Below are 10018 nucleotides of genomic sequence, written 5' to 3'. Positions count from 1 at the left end.
AGAGTATGAGTATTCATTAGAACTCATGAATTGTAAGAGTGCTTGCAAGGGGACCTCTATGGTCTCTACATGAGCCTTAGCTTTCTTTAATTCTTGGATAGGGACTTCATCAGTGGGTGTTGAAGATTCAGTAAGAACACCTTTACTGGCGTTTAACTCCATCTCTTATGGCCTTTTGGGCATTGAACACTCAGTTGGGACATCTTCACTGGCGTTCAACGCTAGCTTCTCTGCCAATTTGGGCGTTAAACGCCCAGAAAGAACCTCCTTCCTGTCGTTCAACGCTATTAAGGGTGTAGCATTGGGCGTTGAACGCCAAATAAGGACTTCCTTACTAGCGTTCAATGCCAAGAATGGCATATCATTGGTCATTTAACGCCCATTAGGGATCTCATCATTGGCGTTCAACGCCAGATTACTCTCTTCAGATTCAATCTCAGCTTCAATAGTGATGTCCTTGCACTCTTCTCTTGGGTTTACTTCAATGTTACTAGGAACAGTGTTAGGAGGCATCTCAGGGATTCTCTTGCTCAGTTGACCAACTTATACCTCCAAATTTCTAATGGAGGACCTTATTTCAGTTATGAAACTATGAGTGATCTTAGAGGTTGGAGACTATAGTGACTAAGTCAGAAAGGCTCTGCTTAGGTGTCTCCATATGTTCCTGAGAAGATGAGAATGGTAGCCTGTTGTTGAACCTATTCTGGGTTCTTCCACCATGATTATTATTGAAGCCTTGCTGAGGCTTATGTTGATCCTTCCATGAAAGGTTAGGATGATTCCTCCATGAGGGGTTGTAGGTGTTTCCATAGGGTTCCTCCATGTAATTTACCTCCTCCATCATGCGTTATTTAGGATCATAAGCTTCTCCTTCAGAGGAAGCTTCTTGAGTACTGCCAGTTGCAGCTTGCATTCCAGTCAAATGCTGAGAGATCATGTTGACCTACTGGATCAAGATCTTGTTCTGAGCCAATATGGCATTTAGAGTGTCTACTTCAAGAACTCTATTCTTCTGAGCTACCCCATTATTTACTGGGTTTCTTTCAGAAGTGTACATGAATTGGTTTTTTGCAACCATCTCAATGAGTTCTCTTCCTTCTACAGGCATTTTCTTCAAGTAGAGTGATCCACCTGCAGAGCTGTCCAATGATATTTTGGACATCTCAGAGAGGCCATCATAGAAGATTCCTAGGATAGACCATTCTAAGAGCATGTCAGAAGGACATCTCCTGATCAATTGCTTGTATCTTTCCCAAGCTTCATAGAGGGATTCACCTTCTTTTTGTTTGAAGGATTGAACTTCCACTCTGATTTTACTCATCTTCTGAGGTGGAAAGAACTTGGCCAAGAAAGCATTGACCAATTTTTTCCAAGATTTTAGGCTTTCGGATCTAATCCATTGGTATTAACAGTGTCACAAATTTGCAAGAATTCAGATAAGAATTGATTTGGATCTTCCAGTGGAATTCCATGAAACTTGAAATTCTGTTGCATTAGAGAGACTAATTGAAGTTTAAGCTAAAAGTTGTTTGCTCTAATGGCAAGTATGGAGATACTTCTTCCATAGAAATCAGAAGTTGGTATGGTGTATTCACCAAGAACCTTTCTTGCATCACATTCATTATTAGGCTCGGCTGCCATGTTTCAGCTTCTTGTTCGAAAAACTCTGTGAGGTTTCTTCTGGAGTGTTGTGCTTTAGCTTGTTGTAAATGCCTCCTTAAAGTCCTTTCAAGTTCAGGGTCAGAATTTAAGAGAGGTTCTTTATCTATGTTCCTGCTTATAAACAAAAAAAAAAGAAAACAAGAAAGAAGAAGAATGGGAGCTCTATGTTTAAGAACAGAGGACTCCCTATGAGATGTGAAGAAGAAAGAAGAATGAAGATAGAGAAGAGAGAAGAAGAATTCGAATCAAAGGGCAGAAGAATTCAAAAATTAGAAGTAAAAAGAGAAAATATTTTTTATTTTATTTATTAATTAAATTCAAAAATTAAAGCTGATTAACTAAAAAGATTTGAAAATTAAATACTGAATTTTGAAAAAGAAGAGAGAAATAGAGAAGATATTTTCAGAAATTAGAAGATAGAAAAATTAGTTAGGAAAAGATTTGAAAGATTTGAAAATAAGATAAGATAGAAGACTAGAAAAAAATTGAATTTAAAATTAGAAAAGATAAGATAGAAATTGAAAAGATTTGAAAAAGATTTAATTTTAAAAATTGAAATTAGGAAAGATAAGATAAGAATTTGAAAAGATTTGAAAAAGATAAGGTTTGAAATTTGATTTTTGAAAAAGATTTGATTTTGAAATTTTAAATTTTAAATTTTGAAGTTGAATTTTAAAATTTGAATTTGAATAAGATAAGATAAGATTTTTGAATTTTAAAGAAAGATAAAAAGATAAGATAGTAATTTGAAAAAGATATTTTTTTTAAGATTTGATTTTGAAAAGATTTGAATTTGAAATTTAAAACTAAGATAATATCAGATAATGATTTTGAAATTAAAGTTTAAAATTTTTGTTGCAATTTTCAAAAATTAATGTAAAAAAGATAGAAAATATATTTTTTGTTTTTAATTAATGAAGAAAGAGAAAAACAACTAAATGATACCAAACTTAAAATTTTTAGATCTAAAGACACTAAGTTTTGAAAATTATAAAGAAGCACACCTAAAGACACCAAACTTAAAAATTTTAAAAATCAAAACAAGAAGAAAAACAAGAACAACTTGAAGACCAAGAAGAACACCAAGAACAAAACTCGAAAAATTCAAAGCAATTAAAGAACATGCAGTGGACACCAAACTTAAGATTTAACACTAGACTCAAGCAAAAGACACTACTTTTGAAAATTTTTGGAGAAAGACTCAAGAAAGTTTGAACTCTAACAAGAACAAGAACAAAAGACTCAAACAAAAGATAAAGATTATAAAGAAAACAAAGATTTTTGAAAAATTTTTTATTTTTTCGTAAAAGAGAGACAAAAGACTCAAAACAAAATTAAAAAGTACCTAATCTAAGAAACAAAATCATCCATTAGTTTATTCAAACTCAAACAATCCCCAGAAACGGCACCAAAAACTTGGTGCACGGATTTCCACATTCCGTACAACTGAACCAACAAGTGCACTGGGTCGTCCAAGTAATACCTGAGGTAAGTCAGGGTTGATCCCCCGAGGATTGTCGGCTTTGATCAAACAGTTGTTATCTTGTAAATCTTAGTCAGATGGATAGAAAAGTTGTGTAGTTGCTTAAACACATAAAAGTAAAATAAAGATAACGTTGCTCAATGGTTGTGTATTTAATGGTAAGAAGATGGTTAAGGCTTCAGAGATGCTTTGTTCTTCTGGATCAATCCTTTCTTACTGTCTACTCCAACTGTGAATGATTTCTTCTATAGCAGGTTGTATGTGATCAACGCCCGTTTGAGCGGCCGCCAATCTTCCTCTAGGCTGAACACCAGGATTAGTGCGCATCCAGTCTGAATGAGGGTGAAGCTCCTACAGTTCATCCCCTTGGTGATCCTACTCAAAATGCCACAGATAAGGTCGAATCTTCTGGATCAAAGAATGCTACGCCTTGATTCTTGCATTTACCACAAAGACCCTAATTTCCTCATACCGCGGCTGAACTGATGTCTCAAGAAGTCCCCAATGAAGTCGTCGATTAGCTATCTAAGAGACGCATGCTCAAGCTAGTGGTTCATTTATATCTGATGAAAGACGCTCGTTGAACCCATGTAGAATAGAGATAACTTTTGATGGTTCAACTCATTCATAAGGTTGAAGAACAAAGATACATCTTAGGAGAGAATCAAACATGAATTGAAATAGAACATTAGTGCTTTTATTAATCCATAAAACTCAGTAGAGCTCCTAACCTTAACCTATGAGGTTTAGTGACTCATGCTGATAGAAGAAATACAAAATGAAACATAAAAGTGGGCAAGAGTCAAGAAAATTCCCCTAACATTGGTGAACTCTTGTCTATATATACTAATCTAATGACTATGGCTTACAGAAATAAGATAAACTAAGTTGATAGTGCAAAAATCTACTTCTGGGGCCCACTTGGTGAGTGTTTGGGCTAAGCTTTAGTGTCCCATGTGCTAGGAGGCTTCTTGGGCGTTGAACGCCTGCTTGGGATACCTTTGTGGGCATTGGACACTAGCTACTCCGTTTTGGGCGTCCAACGCCAGGAAGGGGGTAGGTGGCTGGCATTGAACGCCAGTTTTGGGCCTTCATCTCCAAAAATAAGTATAAACTATCATATAGTGTTGGAAAGCCCTGGATGTTAGCTTTCCATAGTCGTTGAGAACGCCCCATTTGGATATCTGTAGCTCTAGAAATGCTTGTTTGAATGCACGAAGGTCAGATCCTGACAACATCTACTACGCTTTTCTTGCCTCTGAATCAGATTTTATCAAAACTCTCAGATTTCAACCAGAAAATACCTGAAATTACCATAAAACACAACAACTCATAGTAGAATCCAAAAATGTAAATTTTACACTAAAACCTATGAAAATATAATAAAACTTAAACAAAACATGCTAAAAATAATATGAAAATGATGCCAAAAAGTGTATAAAATATCTGCTCATCAATTGGTTACGCGTACGTATCATCCATGCGTACGCATCGAGACCAACTTCTCAAATCTTCAAATTCTTGTATTCCTTCCACTTTTTCATGCTTCCTTTCCATCCTCTAAGTCATTCCTGCCCTATAACCCTGAGATCACTCAACGAACACATCACGGCATCGAATAGTAATAAGATAGAATTAAAAAGTAGTAATTTTAAGGGCTAGAAAATATGTTTTCAATCATAGCACAAAATTAGGAAGGAATCTTAAAAACATGCAATTTATATGAATAAGTGTGAGAATAGTTGACAAAATTCACTTAATTCAATTCAAAATAAACCATAAAATAGTGGTTTATCAGGCACACTAAAGCAAGTCATACAAATACATATGATGAATGTCTAGTCTTAGTGCATGTCATGAGCTCATGTGTCGGTTGTTTGCCCGCTCCTAACATTATCCGGTCACAAGTCTCGGATATGATTTTCCAACAGGTGTGTAATATAATTTTAAACTGCTCTACTGTGGTAGCTTTGCTCTACTGTGGCAGATATTTGGAGGCTGGAAAAGAGACTGCTCTAATATGGCAGTTCTGCTTTTCTATGGCAAATATCAAACAAATATTGCTCTGCTCTTCTGTGACAGGCATATATGTTCTTCTGTGGCATATTTTTAATTGGTACTTTATCTTTTCTCAAAAGAATTATTTCTGACTACTTTCTTGCAGTAGATAACTAACATATAATTCTCAAAATATCTAGCATTAACATTGAAATCTATTTCAATTCCTTTACAGCTTAAAAGTCACTTAAATTATATGAAAACCAACATGTTCCAAGCTTAGGTTCATTACTTCTAAGCTAAACAAATTTGGTTTTACATCCTTCGTCAAACATCAAACACAAATCAAGCATGTAACATTAAAATTCATTTTTTAACTCACGAACCAAGTTTGTCACCAAAACAGCATTGACAGTCTAACTTCCACTCTATTTTTAAATAAACAAACAAACTTAGAATCACACAAACTTTATGTTCACGCGTCCGTCTTGGACTAAGATTTATAACAAGCTAAAATCATAATTTTCAAATTATTCTAACTTCAGTAATAAGGGAAAAATCGTGATTGCATTATAGGTTTAAAAATCAGAAAAACATCAGTAGTGTACAATTTTCAAAATTTCATATAAAATCCATATTAAATCCAATAACTCTCAAATTTAATATGGTTCAAATAGACTTATCTAGGTTTATTTTTCAATTAGTTCTAGCTCCATACCATTTTTAATGAGGAAGTTATCTAGCTTGGAATTTGGGTAATCTTTTGCAAGATTCTGCAGACAGACCCTCTTCCAAGTTCCATAAATCACTCATTAAAATTAGGACAGCCTTGAAATTTAATCCACACATACTAGACATACCCAGCTCTCACTTCCAATTGGTTGCAACTTATTATCCTTCCAGGTAATCAATTAATTGGTTTATTATTAATCTCAATTAATCCTTGGCAATGGCACCAAAAACTTGATGGACTTTTTTCAAACTTAGCAAGTGCACCAAATCATATAAAGTAATACCACAGTGAGTAGGTTATTATTTTCATGAGGATTAATAGACTAAGAAAGCAGTGATTAACTGATTAATCTAGTTAGACAATTGAGAATTAGGTTTTAAGGTATTCAGTATCAAAAACAGAGAATTAAATGAAAGCTATTTGAAAATGGTTAAGAAAGTAATATGAATAAAAGTGCTAAGGTTTCCGAGATGTTTAAACTTCAGGACAAATGCTTTTCACTATGTACTTTGATTATGCAAAGATGTATCCATAGTAAATCATAGTTAATCAAACCACAATCCTTTGGTAGTTCAATTTCTCTTAACTTAACAAAGTGTCCATTCCTTGATCAATTGATTATGATAAGAGATGAGACACGTTTAATGATTCAAAATCACACAATTCCTAAGAAATAAACCGAGTTAATTTTATGTCACTTATAAAACCAATTTTAAAACTCAAAGAATTAGGAGAAGAGGTTTTTAAGCTTAATTCCAATAACCAACTTTTCCAAGGTGATAATGTAATTCAATTCAGATTTGAATTATTTTTCCATACATTCAAATTTTTGTGATGAAGAACGAAAACTTGTTTCTTAAGAAAATATCAATGCATTAATCAAAAGTAAAAAAGCTATAACATTAATCAATTAGAATCAACAGAGCTTCTAACCTTAACTGAGGAGATTAGTGACTCATAGTGCTTGGAAAACAAAAACTATCAATTGGAACGGCTGCCAGAAGAGAGTTCACATGTATATCTCTCACTCCTTGAAATGCTAACCCTAAACTTAAAATTCAAAATTAAAACTCAATCAAATAAAACAGAATCAGATCTAATCTAATTAATGCTTCTCATATAGTTTTTCCTCTCAAGTGAAGCAATAAAGGAAGAGATGACACCAAGTCACATTGGCAAGAATAAATATTATATGTCGAAATGAAATTAACCCTAAACCGTAACTTCTAACGTTTCTAAATCTCGTAATTTGCATTACCTATTACTTCTATTTCATCTATAATAATTCATTAATGTTCTTAAATACATGAACTATTAGTGTTAAGTTGCCTATACTTAATACCATGAGGTATCCAATGGTAGACTAACAACATTAATTAACAAACAGTCATGCCTATAAAACTTAAACTATTGTCACTAGGACAAGTCACAAGGCATGACAAACACTGAGAGTATGCAGTAAAGCATAGTCATTCCACTTCTAAGGCTCTACAGGAAAGATTGCTCTGATACCATAATGTAATGTCCCTTCCAACAAAATACCTTACTTAAGTCATGGTATTTCTACTAAAAAAAACATTACGTAACCTTTTCTAATAATAATTACTTAACACTGAGCCTTTATGTCGATATCACATTCTAATTTTAAGAAATTCCATAAAATTTTGTCTTTATTTATTAAAATTATATATCAAAGATCTCCAAGTAATAATAATCACATAAATACTAATAATAATAAATGTTATACAAGTGAAATCAAATGAAATTCATATACAACACCTACCCCTCTATATAAAATGGAATCTTATGCAACAACAATGAGGAGACTCTATGAAAGCAACTTGATTTCATATACAAGTTTCATTATTCGTCTGTAGCTTCATACTGAGTCCTCAAACCTGTGACACTGAAAGGGATGAAAATTTTGGAGTGAGAACTAATCACAAGTTCTCAATAGAGGTTGACAATGTTATGAAGTAAATAATAAAACGCAAATAGTTAATTTAGTCCAACAATATTTACCTTCATTAATTCCATAAAACTCTTTAAAGTTACATTAGCGGCCTCTTCCTTCCCCTCTTTGCCACATCTCTTCCTCTCTCATTCGATCTCTCTCGCTTGCTCTCTTGAACTCCCTCCCCTGTTTTCTTCCTTTTCTTCATGTGTGTATTGCGTCTATGTGGTGGGTGTTTGCTCTTGAAGGAGTGGTGATAAAAGAGTGAACATGGCCTAGTAAATGATAAACAAGTATGGGGTACGTATATATAAGTGATTGGTCAGCGGGTAACGTGTTAGATAATAATGGTACATATAAAATAAGAAATTTAGGATTAAAGTTAAAATAAAATATATACAACTAACTTAGAAATTTTACAAAATATTCAAGATACAAGAATAACTTAAGATTTAAATATAATACTGTAGAAATTACTTTCGAAACATATATAATTTTATTTGTAATATATCAATGAGATTAAATAATTATTTTTAATTTAAATTATAAAATAAACATATTGATCACATTTTATAAGGTACAATTTGAACCCAAATTATCAATAACCTAAATTAAATCATATAACTTTTTATTATTTTTCCATCACTGATCCACCGGAATTAAAATTTCAATTATACTAAATAACCAATTATAATAAAATTATACAATATTGTTAATTAACTTAACTCCAAATATTCATAAAACTAATTTAATTACCCTTAATAGATTAATTTTTGAAAATAAAGTGTTCGAATTAATAAAATAAGTCATAACTTATTCATAATAGAAATTATCTAAATTAATTTATTCATATTTAGATTTTAAAAAATATAGAATGTTATACAAAAAGGTTATATATGTTTCAATCATGAACATGAAAAACATTGTTTATTTAATTGTAATTTTTTGCCTTTTTTAGATGGATGTATTTGCAGTCCCTGTTTTTCCACCATGTGGGCAGATTTATAAGAATGGAAAAGCAGAGGTTTCTCGAATGGACTAGGATTTGGTCGATAAACGGGACTTGGAGACCTTGTATAAAGAATTGGGATACAAAGATTACATTGCCAGATTTGAAGCTGGGTTGCACCGTATTGAAGGAGATGCTGAGATTAACGACCTGCTCAATAACAAGCTTCAAAATAAGGGATCTGTTGAATTTTACATTTTCTTTGAGCATACTATGGAGGAGAATGATGGAGCAGGGATTGATGTAGAGGAAGTTGGTGATCTTGAGGAGTGTCAATGATGAGGGATACGAGAGTGCCAATGATCAATTGTACAAACCTCCACCAAAGGGTGTTGAAGATGAAGATTACAAGCATGAGGATAGCGATCAGAATAGATGATAATTGTGTTAAAGTAAATTCAGGTTCATCCAATTAGATAGCTAATCATGTAAAAAACTTGTGGTGTCACATATACATTGCAGTAACACTTGGAGGCAAAAACGGTGCTTTATCTCCTTTCCTTCCCACTGACACATGCACCGCACCAAGCTGAGCAATCTGTCGCCCCTCCTCTTCGCCGACTAAAATTAGCCTTCGTTGCTGCTCATGTTTTCCAATCATTCATCTGTCTGCCATGCAATTAGGGTTAGGTTTAGAGATTTCATTATCATTTCATACGAAATCAACAATGTTTCTCTCCTTCCATAAGCGCTTACGTTTTGTTTAGTGAGCTCATCAAAACGATGTCATTTAACAGCGCTCAGTAAGGACTAACGGTATCCGACAAATGCCAACTCCAGGGACTAATTTGGTACTTTTGATTGCTTAGTAACTAATTTGTCTGATGCGAAATTTTTCATTGACTAAATAGTAAACTGACTCTACTCAAAAAATAAAAATAAAAAAAAAACTGCATTCACTATCTAATTCAATTTGAACGAATTAATATTTGAAGTGAACCTCTAATCCAATCCATATCCATTCGCACAAAAGACGTTGCAATTCCTGACAAAGAAAAAGACAATGCAGCCCCTAACCATGATTGCAGGTGGGTAATTAAGTATCAGGTTGTTCTTGTAAGATAGGCTAGGTAATGACACAAGGTGCATGTGAAATTGGTTAGACTCAGTAGTCCCTGATCACCAAATAAGTACGATGTTGTTCAATATAAATAGTCAAAAGAAAGCAATTAAATCAAC

The 10018-nt window shown here is 33.3% G+C and overlaps 1 non-coding gene across 1 annotated transcript; it reads left to right on the top strand.

Annotated features, from left to right (window-relative positions):
• The first annotated feature begins 1206 nt into the window (after positions 1 to 1206).
• Positions 1207 to 1315, top strand: LOC127745064 (small nucleolar RNA R71). Its single transcript, XR_008006254.1, has one exon. It is a non-coding gene; the product is annotated as a small nucleolar RNA R71 (small nucleolar RNA).
• Positions 1316 to 10018: the final 8703 nt, after the last annotated feature.

The sequence above is a fragment of the Arachis duranensis genome, chromosome 2, assembly GCF_000817695.3.
Source record: "Arachis duranensis cultivar V14167 chromosome 2, aradu.V14167.gnm2.J7QH, whole genome shotgun sequence".
Lineage (NCBI taxonomy): Eukaryota > Viridiplantae > Streptophyta > Magnoliopsida > Fabales > Fabaceae > Arachis > Arachis duranensis.
The sequence above is the reverse complement of the archived record's forward strand: the minus strand, read 5'-3'. Positions and strand labels throughout refer to the sequence as shown.